This window comes from Ambystoma mexicanum, chromosome 2p, assembly GCF_040938575.1.
Source record: "Ambystoma mexicanum isolate Mex_15411 chromosome 2p, UKY_AmexF1_1, whole genome shotgun sequence".
In the NCBI taxonomy this organism is placed as follows: Eukaryota; Metazoa; Chordata; class Amphibia; order Caudata; family Ambystomatidae; genus Ambystoma; species Ambystoma mexicanum.
In genome coordinates, this window is record NC_090923.1 from 625,132,278 (window position 1) to 625,158,526 (window position 26,249).

A 26,249-nucleotide genomic window follows, 5' to 3' on the forward strand; every position below is an offset into this window, starting at 1 on the left:
GGTGGTAGTGGATGAAGAACTCGGGACCTTTTACCATGCATTAGAAGCTGGTTTTGTTTAAAACGCTTCATCAGCTTATTACTGGTCAGACTAAGGTCTGTAAGAGGTACAATCCCTTCTGTGTATCCTTTCTGTGCATTGTTTATTGGGGGTCTCTTGTAGGGTATCATTTCCTGTCTACAGATATTATTCCCTAAAGACGTTTCTGTATTGCGGGATGTGCATGCTCATACTGAGACCCAGCCCTTCGTCATCTAAAATTCGCCAGAAATGACAAGCAAAAGAGCCTTTGTACCCCATTTGAGTGGCTGATGTTCCAGCAATGTTATACTTGCATCCAAAAACTTAAGCTATTCGAATAAGTATGTATGGTCCGTGGTTACAAACATTTTAATGTTAGGGTGATTGTTGTGAACTGTGATGTGAGCAGTAAGCCATGTGTGCGTTAGGAAGTTAGAGATCCACACTTACAATCCGTTTATCACAGACTTGTCTATCAAACATAGATATCTGTGATTATTGTTCTATTCCTGAAATGCTTTGTGATTTAATGCAAAGCATGCAGGAACCCTCATTTGTGCTGTTTGCCCCCTTTCCCAGAGAGGTATTTTGAAACAGTGCAATAAGAGTGTACCAGACTGTCCATCTTGGACTAAAGTAACAAAAAATAATTCTTATGTTTAGTCTAGTATTGCCCCTTGCGAAATACAAGTGAAGTGGTACAAACAGAACACCTGCAACACATGGCCAGTGGTCAGTGGGCTCTCAGACCCCAGCAGGCTGGTCACACCATAATGTGCCAGTACGAACAGTTTGAAACAGCATTCGAGCAAGGCCTTCCATAAGAGCAAATGACAGAAAAACCATTTACTTGGGCAGCAACAGCTGTGTTTTCATGTCAGATTTCTTCTGTAAAGTACTTGAATTACAATGTAATGAAACCAGCCTCCTTTATATAGCAATTATTTATTGATATTGAGGGGTTTTGTCGCACGACACATTAGTGTAGTTTGGGAGTGATGTGTGCCAGTCATGTGTGGGGGCTCCTTCTAGTGTTTCGCCCTGGGCAACAAGATGGCTCGAAACTGCCCTGCATCCCAGTCAAGACAGGTTGCAGGAACATCTAATATATCACTTGAATGGTTTACTGCCTTTTCTCATGGCGCATTGATGTCTAAGGCCTGTTGCATCATATACTAAAAACTTTATACGGTCACCCAAAAATATGCAGAATCAATTTCAATCCTACCTAAGCAGGTAAGGCCCTTGAGATGGTAGTGCTGATGCCAAGTCCCAGAACGGAGACAGAGTTTAAGGACTCAAGAACGCTCAAAGAAAAAGCCAAAAACACTGCTCTCACACTTATAGATCCCAAAGCGAATCTCTAGAGATGTAAAGAGCACAACCACACCACGTGCATGCCCCAACCAAAATGTTACTTTAGAGATCGATTTTAGTGTTCAACATTAAATGAACTTGCATACAGAGTGATAAGCGCACACTGTGGCCAGCGCACGCGTCACCAGCAGACACAGCGAGTATGCACAGTTGCTGATGTACTCAGGGAGTGTGCACAAAAGTGTCGCTATCTACAACAACAAACGCACACATTCACTGAAATCTCGGAAATAAAAGCGCAAACTCACACAGTCATCAGTATACACAGTGACAGGCACACAACAACTAGTGCACACCATGACAGGTAGGAACAGCAAGAAATGCAGCCAGTTAAGGGTATGCTCAGTGAAACGGCACAGTGACTGGTATACCCAAGAGTACGTGCAAGCATGTGGCGGTGACTTCCTTGCTTAGTGTGACATCTTGAACTGAAGGCGCGCATGCAGGAGCCTCGAAGTGGCCCGCACATGCGCGGTAGGAATAAAGACGGTCCGTGTGGCAGTTGCCGCCGGGACCCTGTATGGCACAGACGTGTTCCTCATTTCTTCAGTGAGTGTGTGCGAGTATGGGGCGGCCCGAGGCACGGGTTCACCCATCACTTTGGAGACAAGGACGGGTATGGCAAGGGAGACATTCTGACATGCGCGGGTGTGTCAACGGCAGATTTCTTCTCCTAACACACCACGGACCCGACACGAGTGGTGGCGGCCATTTGCAATTTCATGCGTGAGGCAGTAGCGGCCCACAAGGGTGCTTGTGCGCTGCCCACGTGCTGAAGGAGATATAAATCTCAATTTTTGGAACCCCTGTGGTTCTCCGACCCGGAGGACTGCGTAGAAGACCTGTGAGGAGGGGCACTTCACGATGGAGCATTGGAGGCGCCTTTGAAGCCAGATCTTGGTACCAGTGGCAGGTGACAAGGCTGATGCACACCAGGGCAGTGCAGTACACACTACAAGGTACGTGCATGTCCACATAAAGTCAGGTTTGCGGCCTCCAGGACAGTGGGAGGTGCCTGTGTGACCTGTGAAAGAATGACGGACAGCAACGGAGAAACAACCGCGCCACCCAGAGTGATGCGTCGGCAACATGGCTCGTTGCTGCCAATGCAAGAATTTGACATGTCTGGCCCACCCTCAAAATTGGGCCCAAAATGGTTCCTGTGGATCAAGAAATTGGACATGTTTTTCACAGCCACCGGAGAGACTGATGATGATGTGAAAAGGGCCACTCTGCTCTATTCAGCGGGCATGGACGTTCTCTGCATATATGAGTCCCTAAATTTGCAGGTGGTGACGTATGCAGCTGTCAAAACAAACGGCGCTCCAGAACTATTTCATTTCGTTATCCAATGTTAACTTCGAGAGGTTTCTGTTTTGTGGTGAGAAGCAGCACGAGGATGAATCTCTCGACAAGTTGTGCGCATGTCTGCGGCAAATGGCAAGCACCTGCAGGTGGGACAACAATGAAAACATGAACCGCAATCAAATAATCCAAGGTTGCAGTTCCGGCAAACTGCGCAGACAGATTCTGCGGGAGCCAGGTATGACTCCACCCCAAATATTAGACAGTGGCAGGGTGTATGAGCTTGCCGAGACGAGGGGTGCGAAGATGGACGCGGCAGTGCGCCCTGGCAAATGTGAGGAGGCGTTTGCAGTAGGGAGGCAGGCCCCGTCGAAAACTCGCTGGAGTCAGAAGCGCCAGGAGGCGGCTCCTGCGCAAGGGAATGCTGCCATATGCCAATACTGTGGGTATGATCTGCCCCACTCCGAGGACTGTCCGGCCAAAACGAGAGTCTGCGGAAGGTGCAACACTCCTGGTCACTATGCCAGGATGTGTCGCGCAGCTGCCACGGTACCACGCATCGAGGGCCGGCGAGGGCGAGTGGAGGTGGCTTCAGGAGTAGCATCGCCTCGCTGGAGCAGGACACTCAGAGGCTCAACATCGCTGAGGAGGAGGAGGAAGATGAAGAGGAAATTTTCTTCATTTCAAACCTCGCGACAGGAGTGAAGAAGAGGCGTCAGCCCACATGCGTCGTGGACATTCAAGGTGCCCCCACCCAGGTTCTGGTTGACACTGGCGCCTCTGTCTGCGTACTGGCCACTGAACACTACAGGCCATCCCGGGCCCGCCCCCGCTGGACGTGTCAAAGGCCAAGATATTCACCTTTGCTGGTGACACACCGCTACCCATTCAGGGTGTGTTCGTTGCACCTGTGACTCGAGGGGACAGATCCATCAAAGCAAGATTTTTCATCACTGACGTCAGCCCACACTCACTCCTAAGCTGTGCCGGAGGCGCTGGACCTCGTGCATTTTGCCCTCGAAATTTACCAGGTAGACACGGATCAGCTCCTAGACAAGTTCTCCAACATTTTTCAAGGGGTGGGCAAGTTGAGGGCTCCCCCAGTGCGTTTGCACATCGATGACACCATCCGGCCCATGGCCCTAAAGCATCGACGAATTTGTTTCCACCTCTGGGCACAGGTAGAGAAGGAACTGTAGCTACTCGCACAGATGGACATTATTGAGGGAGTAGAAGGCCGACGCCCTGGGTATCACCCATTGTAGTGGCGCCCAAACCTAAACAGCCAGGTGCCGTCCGCATCTGCGTGGACATGCGTCTCCCGAACGCTGCCATCAAACAGGAAAGGCACATTACGCCCATGCTGGATGACATTGTGGGAGAGCTGCAAGGGGCCAGGGTGTTCTCTAAGCTGGATCTGAGGTCAGGGTATCACCAGCTAGAGCTCCACCCAGACTCGAGGTACATTACGACCTTTACTACTCATGAGGGCCTCTATCAGTTTAAACGCCCAAGTTTTGGCATTTCCTCCGCGGCGGAAGTCTTCCAAAATGCCATCAGGGGAGCACTAGCCGGTCTCAAAGGGGTACTCAATAGGAGTGATGACATTCTGGTTTTTGCTGAGTCCCGGGCCGAACATATGAAGAGATTGGAGTGCACGCTACAGAGGCTGAGTGAGCTAGGCCTTACTTTACATAGGGCGAAGTGCACATTTTTCAAGGATCGTATTGGATTCTTTGGATTCATCTGCCACGCCAATGGCATTTCGCCAGACCCCGAGAAAATCAAGGACATCCACGAGGCGGCAGCGCCCCAATCCCCCACGGAGGTACGTCGTTTCCTGGGGATGGTGAACTACTGTGGGTGATTTATCAAAGGTCTGGCGTCCCTGTCTGAACCTCTCCGATCTTTGACCAAAAACAACGCTACCTGGGTGTGGGACAAGAGGGAACAGGACGCCTTCCTGGAGATCAAGCGTGCTCTCTCAGATCGACACACAATGGCTTATTTTGACCCCACCGCCGAGTCGGAGATTGTCGATTCTGGCGGGTGTTTCATCAAAGCCTCCCCCGCGGATCGAGTGCTGGATGTTGGCACTCATTGAATATGGGGTCAAGCTCGTGTACAAGCCGGGGACGAACAATCCGACGGATTACCTGTCCCGCCACCCGAACTATGGGAGAGCGCAGGGATCTGATGAGCTGGTGGAGTGCCAGGTATTCGTGAACAATATTGTGGAGAGTGCGATGCCGGTGGCGCTGTCTCGAGAGGTAGTGGCTGAAGAATCGTCATCCGATGAGGTATTCTACATTATACAGGCGGCGATAAGAAGTGGGGATTGGAATGAGGTGCTCCAGAACAACGCCAGGTGAGATGTCAGTGCCCAGAGAGATCTCCAGGCACTTTGGAGGGTAAGGGATGAACTCTCGTTATCGGATGATGGGTTGCTGCTGCGTGGACGGCAGATTGTCATTCCGCAATCACTGAGGGCTCGAGTTCTGGAGCTGGCGCACACGGGTCACCAGGGGGTTGCAAAAACCAAGGCGCGGCTGAGACCCAAAGTGTGGTTCCCGGATCTGGAAAACCTGGTGGAACTGCATGTGAAGAGGTGCCTGTCCTACCAGGCAGCTAGTCCCATTGAGAAAGCTCCACCCATCAGCTCCATGGAAAGAAGTGAAAGCCCGTGGGGCACAGTCCATGGGGACTTTGGGTCGACCGGGAGGGGCATGTAACTTTTGGCCGTAGTCGACCAATGGTCGAGATATCCGGAGGTGGAGGTGGTGGAATCGACGGCGAGCGAACACACCATCGTAGCCTTGGACAAGATGTTTGCGACCCATGGCTTCCCGGAGATCCTATGCTCGGACAATGGGCCGCCGTTCACGGGGAACCAGTTTGCGCAGTACCTGAAAGAAAAAGGAATACAGCACTGCAAGGTATCGCCACTCTGGCCCAGGGCCAATGGAGAAGCTGAAAGACTCATGAGGACCCTGAACAAGGTGTTCAGAATATCAGCCAACGAAGGGGGTGACCTGAAAAAGAAACTGGTGGAATTTCTTCGGGAATATCGAACCACACCCCACCAGTCGACCGGAGTTGCTCCGGCAGAAGCTTTGTTTGGACACTGCCCGAGAGGCCTCATCCCGGAAGTCGAGGGCCGTGAGCCCGGGGTCATAGATAACGACAAAGTCCGAGAGGAGAAAGCGGCGCGCAACGAGAAAGAGGGTGTGCGTAGAGGTCTGCAGGAAAAGGAGATTGCAGTGGGAGACTCCGTACTGGTGCGGAACCATCGACCAGAAGGGAAGCTATCACTCCTGTATAAGCCCCAACCGTGGACAGTTACCCATGTCAATTGGGAACCATGGTCACCGCGGCCAATGAGAGAGGGACCGTCACCCGCAACCAGTCCTTTTTCAAGAAGGTGGATGTGCACCGTCATGAAGAGGAGCCGGACGAGGTTTCCCCGCCTGAAATCGGGGCTGAGAGCCCGCAGGTAGACTTGCCTGCGGATATACCGCCACCGATGGATAACCCGCTGCCGACCCCTAGGAGCAGCAGCCGGTATCCTGTGCGACATGGTCGCAGACTGCCCGTTTGTCTCAAGGACTACGTCATGGACTTGGGAGACTGAGCCAACGTTGCAGTCAGGTCAGCGACCCCCGTTGGGTCAGTTTATTGTTATCCTGTTACATGGTTGTTATCAGTTGTGTTTCTGTTTAAAGAAAAGGAGGGATGTGACGTCTTGAACTGAAAGCGTGCATGCGGGAGCCTCGCTGTGGCCCGGGCATGCGTGGTAGGAATAAAGACCGTCCGTGCAGCAGTTGCCACCGGGACCCTGTACGGCGTGTGCGCGTGCGAGAGAGAGAGAGAGAGAGAGAGCGGGGCGGCCCGAGGCACAGATTCACCCATCATACTTAGGAAGGGTAATTCTTCTCTGCATGATCATCCACCATCAGCCAAATCTTACATGTAATGAAAATTGGAAAGGTCCTAACGAACGAAGTGTGAAAAACAGTGAAATATATTAAGATCATTGGCCTATTGGAGTTGAAACAATCAGAGTTCTACCCACAACACGTTCGGCAACTGACATAAGATAAAGGCCAGAGGATCAGGCAGGGTGGACTGGGAACCAATAATATGCCCCGGAAATAATTTTAAAAGTGCCCTATATTACACGTTTTCAGCAAGCCCAACTAATTTCCTATGAGAAAATTTGCAAATACCACACAATTTAATATAATATATATATAAATATATATATATATATATATATATATATATATATATATATAATTGTGTGGTATTTCCAAATGTTCTCATCGGAAATTATATATAATTAGGAGACAAAACAAAGTCATGAGAAATTCAGATAAAAGAAGACACTAAAAGATAACCAAGCTCTGATGAATGCAAACTTTTTTGTTTTTAAATGGAAGAGATTTGCAGTACTACAGTAATTCAGAGACTATATCATGAATCGAAAAATCTAGTACAATTTAACAAATATTAGACAATACAAATAAGAATATCCTCATCTATAAAACAGGGTATTACAGTGACCAAAATCAGAACCAAAATTCAAAAGAATTCCAGGAAATGTTGCATTAACTAAACATCAAGTGAAGGCTCTATCTAATCTATCAGTGGGTATTTGTAAAGCACCTATGGCTAAGGGAACCAAACCACTTATACTTGGATTTAAAATAGGTGCAATGTTAAGTTTTATTGGAAAAGATGAGTTTGCAGTTTGCGTCCGGAACTAAAGGAGCTGTTCAGTAGATCGAAGATCTTACAGAAGAGAATTCCAAAGCATGATGGCTTTAATTTGGAAAGAGCGTCCAATCATTCTTGAGCGATTAAAACAAATTCCAACCAGTGACAAAGAGTAGGCAGATCAGATCTAAGGGTACAGAGTGGACAATACAATTGGAATATACAAAAACTTAGCACCCATGCCATGGAGGGCATTAAACACAAGTGTCTTAAACGTAATCCTTACTGAAACAAGAGGCCAGTGTAATTTTCAGAGAACAGTTGAGATATATGTTCTGAATCATGTGCCAGTTACAATTCTGGATCCTATGTTTTGCATCAGCTGTATGGAATCTAATGTATACTGGGGTCAGTGCTCCAGATAAGACTTTAAAATGGGAGTATTTTTTTATCCCTTTTTTTTTAAGTTGGGAGTAAAATGATATTTTTTTTTTTTTTTTTAAGTAAAAACGTAAGTCAAATTCCCAATGGGAGTATTTTATAAGCGAGTAAAAATATGTTTTAACTGGAAAATGGAAATGTTTTTGGAATAATTATTCCTTTGCACTTAGGTATTGAAACACATTAATAAAGATACAGGTTTACTTCTTCCAGTCGGGCAGTAATAATAGCAGTTTCTTCCTGTGGTACTACGGGCACTACTGGTCCAACCCTATCAATGGAGCTGTGTGGGTGAACTTAGGAGCACAAGGTCCTACGTGTCTGCTTCCCATCTATTTATTGGGAGTATTTTTACACCCTATTTTTATTTTGTGGGAGTATTTTCCTATTTGTAGGGAGTAAAAGTGGCCGATACTCCCCTTATCTGTAGGGCTGATTGGGGTGCTCCCAAAAACAGTGCATGCCCATAGTTGATCTGAAAGTTCATAAAGGCTCAAGCTATGGTAGCGCATGATGTTGCGAGATAAAATGCCTAATTTGTTTAAGTATCATTTCCTTGACATGCTGAGTCATTAAAAGATGGAAGTCAAAGTAGGCTCCTAGATTGCGCACTGATGTCTGCACTTTAGCAAGAGAAATTTCGTCTGGATTATTCAAAGATGATGAGCGTAGGCAAGTAATGACACACTCCGTTTTGAAACATTCAGACAGAATGTCCATCCATGATCAATATTGTTAAAAAAATCGGAAGATCAGCTGTGTAGCAGCATAATTTTGAAAGCTATGTTTTGAGTTACAAGCCACTAATGGTTAGTTGTAAATATATATATATATATATATATATATATATATATATATATATATATATATATATATATATATATATATATATATATATATATATATATATATATATATATATATATATATATATGTTACACAATGGGGACAGGCAGGTCAGGTCCCCTGTGGTACACCACATTCAACAATTAGGTTTTCTAGTATTACTTTGGCAACGTATTCATTTCTAAAAGAATGTATCAATTTGGAGAATTTCCTGAGATTTTGGTAATTTTTTTCAGCCTATTCAGGAGTAAAGTATGGTTTCAGGGTATCAAATGCATCCGCCAGGTCGAATACCACAAGTAGGGCAGCGGAACATTTATCCATGATGTTTGAAGCCAGTCTTTTACATCAATGAGAGCAGTCTCAGAGTTTCCTCCAGGGTGAAATCCGGATGTTTCCTGTGTCATAGGGGTCTAATGTCATTGTCTTAAGTAGGGGAATAATCCAAGACATTTTTAAGATTTGGAGGGATGTATCCTTCAGCAAATGATTTGTTGTGAAAGCCTGTAACTATAGAAACCAATGATGAGACACAATTTAATCACAGTAGAAAGACTAGGATCCTCTGGGCATTTAGGTGGATTTATCGATATTATGTTGGTCATTGGTTCTTTGGTAATAGGAAGAGTAGTTAAGGGCTGATGGTCATCTCGCTAGTTTATTTGCCATCAAGCTTTTGATATTTTTAGTTTTAGCTTGAAAGGCTATCATAAGAGGGTTACACCATTCGCACAATGTGGGGTAAGATTTGAAAACTTGGAGCCCACTCTGCCATTTCAATTTGGACTTCCAAAAAGGCTTGTTCGGCACTGGCTGGTTTATATGTCAAGAACAACTTTTTCAGAGCAAGGTTGGCAATAGGTGAAGGATCCTTTCTCCATTTTTGCTCAAAAGATCTAACGATAGTTTTAATCTCTCCTAAGAGTTTTAATCTATCCTAGGTGATTGATGTACCATTTGCTTGATCTAGGCCCTAGTATAATGGTTTTTATATATTGAGGTGCCATTTGATTAATACATTGTATTACTATTAGAATAGTAAGAATTGGTTATATGCTCTAGCAATGAAGTCTGTTCAATTATTGAAATACCCGTTTTGCCAAGGGATAGATAAAAGGTCTTTTGTATATTTCTGACGGGGACAGGGGGAATTGGATTAAAAGATATCAAAACAGCTGATGGCATGATCAGTCCATTGTGGATGATGGATTATGACATTTGTTATTTTGAGGTTTCTATGTAGGTCCCAGTCTAGTGTTTGAAAGAATGGGTACTCCCTATTTTTTGATATCGGGGGCCAACTCTATCGAATGGGAGGCTATATGACAAAAGACAACAGTGATAGGTCGACTACCCCTTCCTTTAGTCCCTGAGGAACACAAGAATAAGTCCAAACTAATCAAGTTTAATTTAAGGTTAGTGATACCACAACTACTTAGCTGTGAAAAAACAAATTCATTTATTTTAATGCATCATATGAAAGACTTAAAAAAGGCTCTAAGTCCTATACACAAAAAACTAAAACAACCAAATCTGTGCTAAGTAGTTGTGGTATGACTAATCTTAAATTAAACTAGATTAGTTTAGACTTATTCCGGTGTTCCTCAGGGACTAAAGGAAGGGGTAGTCGACCTATCACTGTTGTTTTTGGTCCCAGTCTGGTACGCAAACTTTTAAATGGATTGGATTCTGAATTGCTTGTTCAAACTGTAATGCAGACAACATAAGCCATAGTTGCAATGATAACCTATCCACGCAGTCCTTAAATTATAAATTGAGATCACCCATAATTAAGGATCCCCTTTTTCTATTTATGGACATCAATACAGATGGAAAACAACGTGCTTTCTGTCTGTCTTTATTTGCAAAAACGGAAAAGCAGGTCTTTCTGCTGTAAATCATGCATTGCAGGCAATGGCATTGCCTACCGGCAGAATGGAGAACATATAATGTGTGTGCAAAATAGTTTCAAAGTACTTCTAATTAATGCCAACATATATTTTGGATCAGCAGCAATCACAGGAGAAGCCATCTATAGTTCTGATATAACGGAGCCGATAATGATGTGGAATAGCTGAGTCACATTTGTGTCCTGTATGTCTGCATGCATTTTTGATAAAAACATTGTTTTCATTCAAATAAATGCACAAACATACTGGTTGCAAATTAACTTTTTATAGGACAAATAATACATGTGGATGGATACATTATGACAAAGTGCTACAAAAAGAAACATCTAAAAATACAGACAAAAAAACAAATACCATAAAACCAAGAGCATTACCCGTAATTAATAGCTGTGTTATGGGGCCATTAATCAGGAGAGCAACATCAACAGTTTTGATGAACAGCTAGTTTTAGCGCTGGAGGAATAGATAATCAGGCAGGGCAAGAAAGTAGAATTTGTTAGAAGAACTTTGATGCACAATACCTTGCATCCTTGAATAGTCTGCCTTAATACTATCTGCATTTTCAGGGACGATTTTTGAAGTCTCATAGCACTATGTCAAGGTCGTATTTTATTGATGGCATTTATTTATTGTGTTTTACAATGTTTTACATTTTTGTATGTGGCTTTTATGATCTGTTCTGGATCGAAATAAAGTTTAAGTATTACAGATGATGTTATAAAAGGCAGACCTTCTCAGTCTACACCCCAAGATTCTGCAACCTCCTCCCCATCAACATCCGACTCGCACCAACGCTTCTACAGTTCAAGAAGGAGCTCAATACCCTCCTCATCAAGAAATGGCTCCTCCCTAACACTTATGTCCATACACTGGTCCACTCCCGACCATACCTAAGACTGGGTGATCTGATGCCCACCGTTTCCTAGCAGACCAATTGCTGACAATTGCACTTCCGCTCCTGTTAGAACCCCACTCCCTTGTTTCTCTGCTCCTTAACCTTGTTCTTCCCCCTATGAGTGTAAAGCGCTCCATTGCTTCCTGAAACTGGGTGTGCACTCAAATACCCTAATAAGAATATATATATACATATATATATACATACATACATATAGAAAGAAAATGTCAATTCCACCACTCTGCCACCCTTTGCATATGTAGGTCCCTGAAACTACGAAGACATAGGAATACACACAAAGAAACACAAAATCTTCGTAGTCTGAGCCGTGTGGCTCAAAAGTTCATTTCAAAACATTAAAGCATACATTTATTGCTTTTTCATAAGGGCACATCCCTCTCATATCAGGACTCTGAATTCACCACTTTCAATACCATGATTGTCAAAACAATGTATTAGTAACAACCATGAAACAATTCACACGAAAAAATCATGTTGACAATTGTTCACATACAATCGACAAACTTATTTACAGTATAATTATAAAACATATGTGCAGTAATGCAAGGATACAAAATTAGAATAACACAGCTCATCAATATTATTGTCCAACATCTATATAAAGTGCAATCGTACAAACAATGGTTAAGGTTCAATAAAATACTCATTAATGCAGACTTGCTAGTAAGGATGATCAGGGTTGATATCTCATCTTGCAGGTCTGAAGGCCAGGTAACTATAGCATTGCTAACTAGTAACAAGCAACGAACAGTCAAACTACTAGTAATTAGTCATAAAGCAAATAACCAAATAATGGGTGGTCATGAGTCGAATCATATTTTAAACCAGATAGGCAAACAAAACCCGCTCCACTGGCAGAGAAGAATATGGTGACTGAATACACAGTGCACCAGTGGAGGGTTACTAGTCGACGAAGAGCTGAAAAAGCATGGTCTTCCTCAGGGCCAAATTCAACAACTAAAACATAATAACAAAGAAAACACACAGTTTTCAAAAGGAAATGGGAAGGTGAACTGAATAGAAGCCAGGTGAATATAATTTAACTAAAGTCAAAACCTGTACAGCACCCCTCCTTAATAGTCTGGATCTGTACTCTTCTTGGTCGTTTCCACTATTCTAAAATGCAATGAAACAAATCATTAGCTCCTGTTATGGACAAGAGTACATAAATAGATGCAATGAAATCCGAAATGCCGTCACTTCTCCCTGAGAGGGAGGCCTTCACGTGAGGCCAGGGAGGCGAGGGCTGCTACCCAATAGGCTCACTGGGGGTGGTACTCAGCAGGAGGATCTCATGGGGAATCTGGGGAATCAGGGATAACTTATCAGGAGAATGCGGTATGGCCACTCCCGCCCAACACCTCTTGACCACCCCAACCATGCATACCCCCATAGTACACTCAACAACCCATGAATATGTGTAGGGCATTCAGTGTGACATCCACTGAGATGAGGAAGAGTTGGGACTACCCAGTGAAGACTTGTGTGGGAAAGACTGAGACGAGGAGGAGGCCGAGTAGTGAAGAATGCTCAGCGAAACTCAAATGAACATTCTAGTCATTCATGTAAAATTGTTTCAACAACCAACATAAAAAGGGAAAGACGCCGGGCTGCCAAGCCGTCCTAGGAGGAACGGAGAGCGAAGGAAAAGTTTGGCGTGGAATTTCAAGTGCCTGCCGACCCGGACGCTGTCAAGCAGGAAGACGCATCTCTGTGGGGTCTGACATCAGAAGACCCTGCAAAGAACCAGCGAGGTTGTAACCCGAACTTAGAGAAGAGGTGGACGGTGTGGTATGGAACAGGTAGGCATACTTCAGGGAGCCGAACGGTGCAGAGCCGCCATAGCGAAGGAGATGTCAGCAGGAGGCATGAGAGTCCTGAGCAAGGAGGAAACCGACCCCAGGACTCGCCAGAGCCCGAGAAGTAGACCCCAAAATGTATGGGATTGAATGGGCTGACTGCTGGGGGCAGAAGAGGGGCTTGGTAACTGCAGAGGGGCATCAAGAAGGAAAACATAAAAATCTGGGGCAACCTTAGAACCCGCCCACACAGACCATATCCTAGAGAATCCAAAAAGCAGATATTTTATAATTAAGGGAGAATCCTGAAAATATCCACCTAAAGAAAGAGGACCAAGGAAGAGTCATCCATAATATTCCTCCTGGCAGAAGCTGGCAGGCGAGTAAACCAAGCCTGCCCATCACGTGAAGCTGAGAAATACGAGTCTGGGACCCTAATGCAGAATTAGGGAGACTTGCATATTATATTCCTCAGGGTCTGGCTTGGCAGGAAAGGGAACCAAGTGAAAGGAAGACCAGGGGAAGGAAGTTATTCCCCGGATATGGTGAAGTTGTGAAACAACATGAAATAGAGGCCAGGGGACGGGAGTCATTCCCCCTTGCTGCTGTGCACTGCAGACATTAAAGAAAGGCCAGAGGAAGAGTGCCCTTCCCTCTGGTGGTGTTGAACTGTGCAACCAAGTGGAAAGAGACCAGAGGAAGGGAGTCATTCCCCCTGGTTGTATCGAAACTCTGAAAGCCAAGATACCAGGAGAAGGGAGTCATTCTCCTGGTAAGCAAGGCCAGGGAAAGGGAGTCAGAAACCCTCCCCCCACCCCACCCCACGGTTGTATTGAACTGTAAAATCCACATGCCAGCAGAAGGGAATCATTCTTCTGGTAACCAAAGTTATAAAGACTTTTTGATACAGAGAGTTAAGAGACGGGCAGTGCGTCTGTCAAGGAGAAGTGATTGAACTTTGCATTTTGTGTAGGAGAACAGTTTTGACCCGGGGAAGGGAGCCATTCCCCTAAGAAGACGCAAAAACCTGGAAGTGAAGTTTTATCCCCAGTCCAGAAGAAGGGAGTCATTGTTCTGGACCAAGAAGGTCTACTTTATCTCCAGTTTAGTTTTAAGTAAAAGGGATAGAACTAGGGATTTTGCCACAGGACGGTGGACTATTGATTTACACAGACATTCTGATGGAACCATTCGTGCTTTAGTTGAGGCAGGGAATCCCCCCTTTGAATTAGGTAAAGTTAGGTTTTCTCTTTATTTTCCTGACTAATAAAAGTCTATAGCAATCAACATGCCACCTGTGTGTCAGTCTCTTCTGCACCCTTACATAGACTAAAAGGTTTGTCCAGAGGAACAACAAACAAGATTTACCCGGCGACTGGTGAAAGTAACGAGAGGGAAAGTCCAAGTTGCTCCATGCACACAACGATGCTTGGTTTTGTTTGTGGCCATCTATAACAAAAAAGGGTACACCTTATCAGGAAATTGGGCGGAATACATCACCCAACATTAGCATGTGTGTAGGGCATACATGATAAATATATCTATATATTTACCTACATAATTCAACTGCATCACTTCCAAGGTTCAGAATGATCCAACCGCGAGGCCAGTGGTATCGGATGTGTCAGTAGTTCAATGGGACGTAATAGGCGCAACGTCCATGTAAGTCATAACAATAAATGAAGGACAATTAACCACAAAATTAAAAACCAAAATGGTAGCCATCTTTGAGAAACTACAAGTGGAAAAGCATCACTGTATAATGACAAGTATGTCAGATACAAATCAACGCTGTGCTTCTCGCATGGAAGTATATTCTCAGTCTCACATATTTATTCTATCCAAGTCCCTATTTGCAGTTCCTAAAATTTACCAGATCACCGGTGTGTTGTGAACTAGATACCTTAATCCACAAAAACGTAATAGTGTGCATATGTGTCAGAAGAAAAAAGGACTGTAAGAGTGCAAAATACAGAATATGATGTCTTAAATAGGCAGACATCTTGGAGTGGGGCATGATCAAAATACTAAATGAAGATGCTTCACTGCATTGCCCCAAATGTATTGAAAACAAATAATCAGGACTACTAACAAAAAGAAAGAAAATCATCTCAAAGCAGATCAGAACTATCCATCTGGTCATTAAGGCTATATATGTGTATATGTGATTGCACATATACAACAATTGATAAATCCAATGTTGTTCACATCTAGCTAATAGGGCATCCAAAGAGCCCCCTCTATTGGCAACAACAATTTTTTCAACAATCAACCATTCAAAGTCATCTGGTGTGTGGGGGTGTTCCCAAAAATGTGTGACCAATGGTGTAGTCATTACTTTCTTTCGAATCTATGATTTATGTTCATTGATCCGAATGTGCGCCGATCATTTGGTTTTATCCACATAGTATTTCTTGCATGGGTAATCTTGCAATGCCATCTTGCAATGCATGAAATTCATTTGCCACGCCTTACCCAATACTGCTTGGTATTCTGCAATGTACATTGACAACAAAGGAGCCCTGGGATCAGAGATTAAGAGGAGGGCAAGAAGAAGAGTCGAATGACATCACACTGGGTAGTTGGAACACCAGAGGCTTCACCCATTTATTAGCAAAAAGCGATGTGAATCTGGGAGATTTTGATATCTTATGTCTCCAAGAAACTTGGCTAATAAATAAACCCTTCCTAGAAGGATATGAAACTTTCTTAGCACCAGCTAACTTCTCGAGAAAGGATCGCCCAACGTCAGGTCTAATGACTGCCATTAGATCAGGTGTGGGTATTCAACACATAAAAACAGAACTTTCAGATGCCCATTTTCAAGTAAACATTTTTAGATGGACAAAAACGGCGGCGGACACTAACATTCAAAAAAGCGAAAACAAAGAAACAATTGGTGTGATAAACACCTATTGGAATCCGGCCGCAATCAAGAACGATGTCTTTTTGAAAACAGGAAATTCCATTCTAGAAAAAAATGCACGTAGACTGGGCACCAAAATACGTAATAGTATGTGGAGACCTGAATGCGGTATGCCCTAGCAAGCAATTTAACAAGAGAAATATGAAAAAGGTACCCTTAAATATGGCTCGGGGACACCTATGGATGAAGATGAGGTCAACATGGAACCTCCACAGTCTAGAAACATCTATGCACAGCGAAGGGCCAACGATCCTGACGTGGGAGCGAAACCATCAGAAAGCAAATTTAGACCACATATTTGTTTCCAATGAACTGTTGAAGATAATGGTCAACTTTGAGGTAGTGAAAACATTCAACAGCGACCATAATTTATTAAAGGCGACGTGGACAAACATAAGGTCACCCAGGAAAATTATGATGGCTAAAATTGAAGATTGTAGTGGAGGCACAAGACTAAGACTTCCAGCAAAGGCAGTTGAACAACTGACGAGTATCTATACCGACATATGTAAACTGAGCCGAGACACAGGAATTAGAACAGGAAAAGACAACATTGACTATCATCCTCTATTAAAAATCTATGAAAAAAAGAAAAAAACGTGGCATAATCGTGAGATAAAAGATCATATTCATGAATTCAACAAAAGCATTGTGGAAGAAAGAAAAAAATTAAGAAAACTTAAACGTCTTGCAAAAAAGGAAAACACTCCGGAGATGTTGAACCAAGTAAAAAATGCTGCAAGGTCTTATAAAAGCTGGCTTTGGCTCAATAGAGCAACAATTGAACAAGCAGATGCTGCCGCAATGTTATGGACGAGATGTAGCAGGAAATCAAGAGACTTTTGGTCCCTGATAAGAACAACTTCTAGGGCTCGAGAGAACATAATAAACAACTTTGTGGGAGAGGAGACTTAGATGACATTTTTTAGAAATTTGTTCAAGAAAGTTGGACAGCAGGACACTATAACCCCCGTCTCCCTAGATTCCCCATGGGACACAGCGTGGGATCGGGATGACATCATGAGAAAACTGGTGCGGTTAAACAACTCGAGGGCCCCATGCCCTGATGGTATCAGAAATGCTGATCTAAAAGAAAATAAAGAAGAATGGGCAAATTTCATCTATGAAGTAATAAAGAAGTGCACTCTCCATAGAACCATACCCATCTCATGGACAATGGCAACCAAAGTGCCAATATATAAACATGGACCAAGAGAGGAGCCTAAGAATTATCGCCCAATAGCACTTCTAGACGTGATTGGAAAAATCTTTGGTTCACTTCTTCTGCATAAATTCCAACACTGGGCAAGAGATTCGGGCAATGAAGACCCTTTACAATCAGGGTTTGTAAAGGATGCAGGGACAGCTGTAAACATTTTGCTACTAAGCATCTTAAAAAGCAAGATACAAGAAGGAAGCCCGAAAATCTATCTAGCATTTGTAGACCTGGTCCAGGCATTTGACCAGGTCAACAGGGAAATACTATGGGACAAATTGAGAGCTAAAAAATGTCCGATTGGAATTTTGGCACCGATAAGAGCTCTTCACCAAGGCACTACTATAAGAGTGCTCACTGTTCTTAGAGAGGCATCAGTTTCACCTCACTGATGATGCCCAACAAGGCTGAAACACGTGTATGGGGTTACTGATGGTACTCTTGTTCAGAGGAGAATTGCCTAGCATTTCGGCGCTGGACTGCCCCTGGGCAGGACAAAGGCTGATATGCGGGGAAATTTCTTCTCTGTGAAAGGGACAGTGAGCTAAAGACTTGGTAGAGTCTCTCCCAGGGGTTATTCACCCAAGAACAGGTCATTGGGCTGTGTTCGTGCTGGTAGAGAGATTCCCAGACCCCCCTTTGTTTTGCATAAATTAACTTTGGGTTTCACCCTAAGTTAACAGGGCGATCCAGACGTGGACCCCTTGCTCACTGTTCTTAGAGAGGCACCAGTTTCACCTCACTGATGATGCCCAACAAGGCTGAAACACGTGTATGGGGTTACTGATGGTACTCTTGTTCAGAGGAGAATTGCCTAGCATTTCGGCGCTGGACTGCCCCTGGGCAGGACAAAGGCTGATATGCGGGGAAATTTCTTCTCTGTGAAAGGGACAGTGAGCTAAAGACTTGGTAGAGTCTCTCCCAGGGGTTATTCACCCAAGAACAGGTCATTGGGCTGTGTTCGTGCTGGTAGAGAGATTCCCAGACCCCCCTTTGTTCTACTATAAGAGTATGTCTAAATCAAGCAGGACTACTTTCTGAAGAAATATCTACGGCCAGGGGAGTGAAACAAGGGTGCCCCCTCACCTCAACACTATTTAATTCTTATCTTTGGGACATCAAAGAAGGAGAGGAGGCGACACGTGTTTTTCCACCCACAACAGGAAGATCAAAAATTGCAAGACTGTTATATGCAGATGATCTCATCTTGTTGGATTTGACACCAATTGGACTACAGCGACAACTCAATCAGCTGGCAGACTATGTGAGGAAGAATAACTTGGAAATCAACAAAAGTAAAACTAAAGTTATGATCATGGAAAAACATAACTTTCGTACTGAAAAATTCAGATGGACCCTAGACGGAGAAAAGAATTGAACAAGTGAAGGAATTCAAGTATCTAGGGGTAATCCTCAGTAACAACAGTCAGGAGTCTGCAATGCAAGATCATCTCTTGGAAAAAACAAAGAAGTTGGCGACTCAAGCCAAAATGATTGACGTAAGATTTTGCAAATTCACCATAAATCCCTTGATACAATTCTACAAGGGAAAGGTGGTGCCATCCCTAATTTACTGAGCTGATGCAATGCTAACAATACCACGAAAATTCTGGAGGCGAATTGAAGGACTTTTTTGGAAAACCACCTTAAAGTTACCAACATCGACTCCTATTTCAACAATACGACAAGAACTAGGGTTACAGTCATTAGAGTCGATGGTGGTAAGAAATATATTAATGCTATACAGAAAAATCAAAATTAGCAAATGCCCAAGTGTAGCAAGTAGAAGTAATTTGCTCATAAATTGGGCAATGGAAAATCGAAACACTCTGGTGGATATTGACAGCACTTAAGAAGAGCTGATTCAAAACCCAAATAAAGTCAGAAAAAAACTGTTGGAACGAGACTGGATTCAGACGACGTCTTTGCAAAATAGAAGTAAAATAATAAACCACCAACCGCCGACAACAAGGGGCATAAATGAAATGCCAAATTACTTTAAAAAATTTCCAAACAGACACTTAAGAAGTATCTTCATGCGTTTTCGCTTAAACCTTCTACCCACAAATGAAATCGGGGCGATAAGAAAGATCTCATTGGAAAATGGTTGTCGCTTTTGTAAAAAAAACAGATGAAATTGAATCATTGAGGCATTTGTTGTCGACATGCACAAATCTGAGGGATTGGAGAGATAGACACCTTGGCCATATATTTAAAGAGTCGACAACATGTGGTGAAGAGGACTGGTGGAATAAATTCATAGAGGGAGACAACACCTCCCATGTTATAGCGTTTGCACAATTCCTCACGAACTTGAAATTAGAACTTCAGGAATGAATCAAGGGGGAAATCCTCTTACAATATATTAAGCCGTAAATTAGTCTGGTGTTAGGCTGGAAGGCCTTCTTTCATTATCGTATTGTCCCCTTTGCACCGTTACAAACTCTTTCTCTCATTTTTCTGCCTATTGTTTGTCAGAGGAGGACATTCTCCCGTTTTATTTCACAGGCTGGAATGGACAATTCGGAAGGAGGGGAAAAAATATTTATTATCTTGTAAACATTTCTATTGTAAATTGAATCAAGTAAATAAATGTTTTTTTAAAAAATCAAAAAATATGTACATTGACATACCAAACACAAATCACATCTGTGATGACCTACTATTGGAGGTAATCCTACAAGGTGTCGGGTATATTTGCTCGGTTCACCATACTTGCAAGTGTGTACCAAGGACTGAGGCAGATTCACTCCCTTTTTAACGCAAACAAAGGTTTGGATAGTTCAGAATCATACCTGCAGGTTGTCCAATTGCGCACTATCAAATTCCTCAAAGCATTATTTATGTGACAAAACGTATTTACACAAACTAGTTTGTGGGTCTTTTATCTTTTTGTTCCAGAAGGTTTTCTCTGGGGAAAAAACGTAGCTCGCGTAAGTGACCATTTTAAAAAGTGATTCTTCATATTAGCCTGATAGAAGAATTTGTCAAGGGTGGTGCAATTCCTGCGAACACACAAAAATTGATTGAAAGGTATATTTTTTTAGACTCGCTGGGTGTTGGCTGTCAAAATGAAAGATTTTACTCCCATCTTTGGTTATTCTGTACAGTTTTTATTAACTCTAATGAGTAAATCTAAAAAAAGGGATAATGGACTGATTGGAAGACACAGTGAATTTTAAATTTGGGTCCAAGGAGTATTTGCGGTTGAGATGATATTCTGAACTTCAAAACCTTCCACATACAAATTGGCCAAGCTAGGGGCGAAGGCGGCCCCCATGGACGTGCCATATATCCGCTTGAAGAAAGTCCATACAAAAGACATGTTCAGCAAATGCCATCATTGCTTTCCATTTGTATTCAGCAGGGAGAACCTGTTAGGAATAGATGTGGTGATTGCAGGGCCAGAGTGGTCTTGAAGCCAAGTTTCCGTGAGGGCAAACCAGTCAGTTTGATAGTCGTTGATTAAATCAGCAACGTTAACCACATGACAGGGTAAAGATCTGACATTTAACAGTGTACAGTTGAAAGTACGATTGGATTTTAAGGTTTTGTTTTTTGATGTATCTGTGAGGTCTCAGAAGTACATTCATAGCGCATAGGAGTATCATTGCGGTAGAGCGGTTTTTCAATTTGGAATCTGTATTCATTTCTGAATTAGTTAATAATGTATTGTGCATTCATCATGTGGTGTACAGTGGAAGTAGGTATTCATAAGATCCTACAACTTCAAAAGTTAGAACGCTACCGACACTCCCTTCCCTAGAAAAGGGAGGACACAAACACTTGCCAGAGGCAGATCAACAGAGACCTAGGTCGAACTACCATCAAGGCCCTTAGGATATAAAAGAGAAAATGCATTCCATGATTGTGACAAACAGAAAATCTCCAGGTGTACTGTGGCCCTCAATAAATTCAACTACAACAGAGATCACCGTTCTTAATGATGGATAACTTTACATCCCAACATCAACAATATTGAGTTTTTTTTCAAACACTCAATGGCATGGGATTGCTGTGGAAAATATTATGGGAGCTTTCCTTTACAGGTAGAGGAACTACAACATCAGAAGACAGACAAAAAGGCAACAACATCAGAGGATGCAACAGAGCTATACAGGCTATCAAGTTTTAAACCATTTTCATCCTATTGTTGCCATGTGGTTGAAGAAAATGAAGAGTAGCAAACCCAGCAAGCGACAAAGTAGCATGGGAAATCATGTAAAATAACCAGACCAGACATGAAGATAGAAGTTCTAGGTTGTCTAAAAAAAGGATTACAAAAACCAAGCAGAACACATGCAGCTCCACAGGTAGGATGGCCATTAAAAAAATAATTACAAAAAATAAAATCCCAGAGTACAAGAAGTCAGTGTTGAAAGTTCTACAGAATGAGCAGCATTATTTTTTTTTAAAAGCTGGAATTTAAGGAGGTTATCAACAATTGTATGAGCCATGTTGTACTTATAATTGTCACACAAGATTTTCTTTTGGGAAATACCAGATTGGTATTAAATGATGTAATAGAGTGGTGGTCAGTATGCAACACACTGTGGACTTAAGCAATAACAGTTAGCTGTCTGATGAAGTACATTGCAAGTTGGAGTTAGAAGATCTTATCAATGATTGTTTAACAAACAAGGTGACATTTATAATGTTCATAAAGACATTTTTATTTTTGCAAAATATCTGGGCCGGTGCAATCCTCATTTCTCAGGAAAGTACTTTAACTCAGTAACTTACTGAGCACAGGTATTCCAGAGAGAAAAGTCTTGCAGCACAGATCCTGCATTAACCCTAGACACTAGAGTGCAGGAAGCCTTTTCGCCTACATTTTCATTATTAAAACGATATATATTATATCAATTGAATGAATGGGTAAATGTTCAAACCAGGCTCGAGTGTGACCATTTTCCAGTGCTGCTTGAGCTGGACATTGATGCCATTAAATCGAAAGGTGAACCTACCATAGCATATACCTGCTTTAAAAACCGTCAACAAATTAGATGGCCCACATTAGAGGATATAAGAGTTGTCCCTGCGTTCTCGAGTAGAATGCGACCAATACTCGAGTAGGTTACGGCAGGCGAGAATGCCATCCCTCTGATTATTTACTCTTTTGGGAAATTAGTTACAATTATAAGTTCCATAACAACGAAACCTAGCTCAAGTCTGCAGAGGACAGCATTGAAGCAGGCATTGTAGTTTAATGAGGAATGCAGATTGAAGAAAGCCAATTTGTTGATGCTAAAGGTAAGGAAGGTCATGACCAATCCTAAATAAAGGCCATTGTTAGTATACAAATAGTTGAATTTAAAAAAAAAAAAAGAAATGGTGAATGCACATAAATGCGATTTACTAAACGAAGCCATCTCAAACAAATAAAAGCAAGGAATTCTCCCTGTAGTTTCATTAAGTCCAGGCTCCAGTGGTAACCATTGGGAATTTGTGATCCCAGGATATGAATGGTATACACATTCTAATTACCTTTATAAGGAAGCTAGAACAAAGCGTATAATTTCTCCCACATTGAAGTCTAAATTGAGAATGGATCCCTCCACTCCTCATTAAAAGCAATTTCCCTAAGAGGGAATGTCAGAGGCCTTCGGATAGACTAGAAAAGTAACAGGGCCGACAAGATTCTGGTTGGTCTATTTAAACAAGAAACTACTATCTGGATTCCTTAATTTACAAAGCCATTTAAATTCCATCATCAAGGCCAAAAAGATACAGGAATCATGGCATGAAGCAGAGATAATTCCATATTCAAAAGAAGGACTTCAGATGATAGCACAATTATTAATCCATGTCTTTATTAGATCCTGCCAGCAATACATGAAAGCCCTGCTAACTACACTAGAAGAATCCCTGTCAGGGAGGATTTCAAAGGACCAGGTAAAATATGTGGTTCTTCATAAATTGTCTACTTACACCTTATTTGTAGATTTTAAAATCTGCCTGTGATTGAGAGTCCAAATATCAATTATCTTGTACTCTTGCTTATTGACATATCCCTACCCCACTGTTCAGACAAATCATCAATCTAAAGAGTGTTAACTCAGCTTTAATTAGATGGAGTCCAAATGGTGACAAAGCTTTATCCTTAAGCTTTCTGAACACCCGTTTTAACAGCAACGTCCTTGTGCCTGCCCTTTTCTGACAAATCTTTAATGAATTAGCAGAACAAATAGCTTGTCTCGAGGAAGATGGACCAGCCTTGAAAGGGAAAAAAGATAAGGATTCTCCTGTACGCACACAATGTGGTCCTTATATGTGAAGCATCCTCTGACCTTGAGAAGCAACTAGGAAAGTTCAAAGAAATCTGTAATTGCAAAGGACTGATAATCAAGCTGGAAAAACCTAAAATGATGACCTGTGCAATCATGCAGATGCAAAAAATTAATTTACATTGACATTGGCTGTGGAGATTATTTAAGTAGTATTATGTATTGATTATTTGGGTTTTTGAATCAATAACGAGGTTCTCTTCAGGGGGTGGATTTCATTGATCCTCATCCAGGGGACCTCTTCCCAGATTACATATTTGTGCTTCAATAATCTGTTTGGGTGAAGGAGTGGAATGTATTCAACATGCTACCACCTTGACTGAGCCCATTTTAGTTACATTGCAATTTTCGTATGATGTGATTTAGCTTCAGCCCAAGAATTCATCATTCTCTCTTGACCCTGGAGTTAGCTGGTTTTGCTGTAGTGCGCCCCCATTTAGTCTTCTTTTTTCCCTTTGATGTCCTTGCAAGGTAGGCGGGAGGGAGTTTTTATAATCTAGATTGGAGGATGAGATCTTGTTGGCCTTCCCTGGCAAAAGCTAGTTTGTTATTAGGGTTTCTGGGTAGGGGCCTGAAGAAGTAAAAAACATGCACACATCAAAACCTTCATCCTGCTGCAGGACTGCCAGACTGCAGTACTGGCCCTTGTGGTTTCGCACAACAATGAGGGAAAAGCCCTCCTGATGGGGCCCTGGTTGCTCACTTGGCTCCCCTAAGAGAAGTCCACCGCACTGCAGCACGTCTTGTATTGCAAGTGCAGCAATTTGACCGAATCACCCCTGTCCTAACTCTTCAAGACTGCATGTATTATCTACAGAGTAACCCCACCTGAATATGTCCGTATGTAGTTTGTCCACAGTATAACCCTCCTCACCTCCCCCCGAGAGTTTTAGAACGGAATATGCCGGTAACCCCCTCAGTCCCATCTGTACAGGATAAAGTCGTTGGGACCACCAATCAAATTTATTAAATCCTTAGATATAAACATGTCCTATCCCAGAACAGCAGAACCAGAGGTAGGATTCAATACCCTATTCTAGCAGGGTGTGTGCTTTATCCACCTTCAGAAAAACAGAATCCCGGCTGTCGGCAACCCTCCGAACAGTATGAACAGTATTCTATCCCAGAGCAGAGAACGTACCGTGCCAGTCTTCCCTGCATTGAAAGATTTAATCCCAAACGCGGGTGCACATAATCCACTTTCCGGCGCCAATGTGTATCTGCCTTCGATAACAGCGGTACAACTTGCTGCCTTTGCAGTACCTTCCCCCTTGTTCCTCCAGTAGCCAAGGATCTCCTGCCCCCGCAGCTGCAGGAGTCCCACCCACACCGGCTGTCAGAATGCAGGAAGAAGCTCCACAATACTGACCTTCCGCTCAGCTTCCTGGAGTGGCCTCTTCGATCTTGCAGCCCCTGGAGGCGGGGGTGGGGGCAAAGCAACTGTCAGCGAGTGCACCCACTTCCCCACGAGAGGTGCTGCAACGGCTGTTACGGGAGTGGACAGCCCGTGGGGGAAGCCACCGTGCTGGGTTACCACTGTCAGGAAGCGGTGCTTGTTCCCAAAGGTCCCTTCCTCCCCATCTAATCTCCCAGGCAGGATCACTCCCTCTCTCTCTCTCACTCGCTTGCTTGCTTCCAGTAAGGAAAGCACCCTAAGGTAGCTCTGCTCTCAAAGAACAGTGCATCAGCAGCAGTGCATTGTGGGGATTGTAGTATTTCTCAGAGAGAAACATCCCTTTTATTACGAATCTAGCCTGCCCGATGTATTTTGGTACTGTGGGAAATATAACCCCTTATGATAATTCACTCCAGAACGGCAACATAGGAGCACACAAATGGCACATAATATATCGGCAGAGCTTAGTTAAACGTGATTTTGTCAGCCAGGGACTGATATCTCTCAAAGATGTCAAATTTAAAATAACACAAACTGCATTAATCCTACTAAAGGATGCATTATGTCGAGAACACCTGAAACATGTGAGGCTGTTGTGAGAACAGCCAGATGATAGTTAAATAAAATAGAATTTGATCGACCAGGTAGACTTTTTTGTAATGCACACTGCAAACGGAATCACTTACAGGTGCTTGTAGAAATGTTTGGGGCATTGTTTGTTTCCACCTAAAATGAGCATAGAGGGCCCCTACTTTGCCCCCCCCCCCTCAACCCTCCTGAGACCCAGAGGCAATAAGTACTTTCAAAATAATGACCACAGAGACAATTTATACTTTTTGGAAACAACAGATCAGATTTTTTTTTATTGTGTATGGTTTTATTAAACCTTTACAAAGGTGAAGAATTTACAATTATACAAAGTGAAAGTAATCGGCAGAACAAGAATATCAGCTGTATAACAATAATATAATAAAAATATTACTTTTTAAAAAAGGAACGAGAGAAAACAGAAGAAGGAAAAAAGCAAGAAAGAAGTACAAGACTAAAAAATCAAATCCTTAAGCCCTTTCAGGGTAAACATTACCTTACCTAT

At 43.0% G+C, this 26,249-nt stretch overlaps 1 protein-coding gene across 2 annotated transcripts in view; it reads right to left on the reverse strand.

The window, feature by feature from the left end:
- The window catches only part of MON1A (MON1 homolog A, secretory trafficking associated), a 322,574-nt gene extending 297,160 nt beyond the window's left edge, over positions 1-25,414 (reverse strand). Inside the window, exon 1 of one of the 2 annotated variants that reach the window (XM_069644145.1) lies at positions 25,130-25,414. The gene's annotated coding sequence lies outside the window, so the exon portion shown is untranslated. Of the gene's footprint in view, positions 1-24,901 lie in introns of both variants that reach the window. The other variant, XM_069644146.1, reaches the window with a different exon arrangement.
- Between the last annotated feature and the right edge of the window lie 835 nt (positions 25,415-26,249).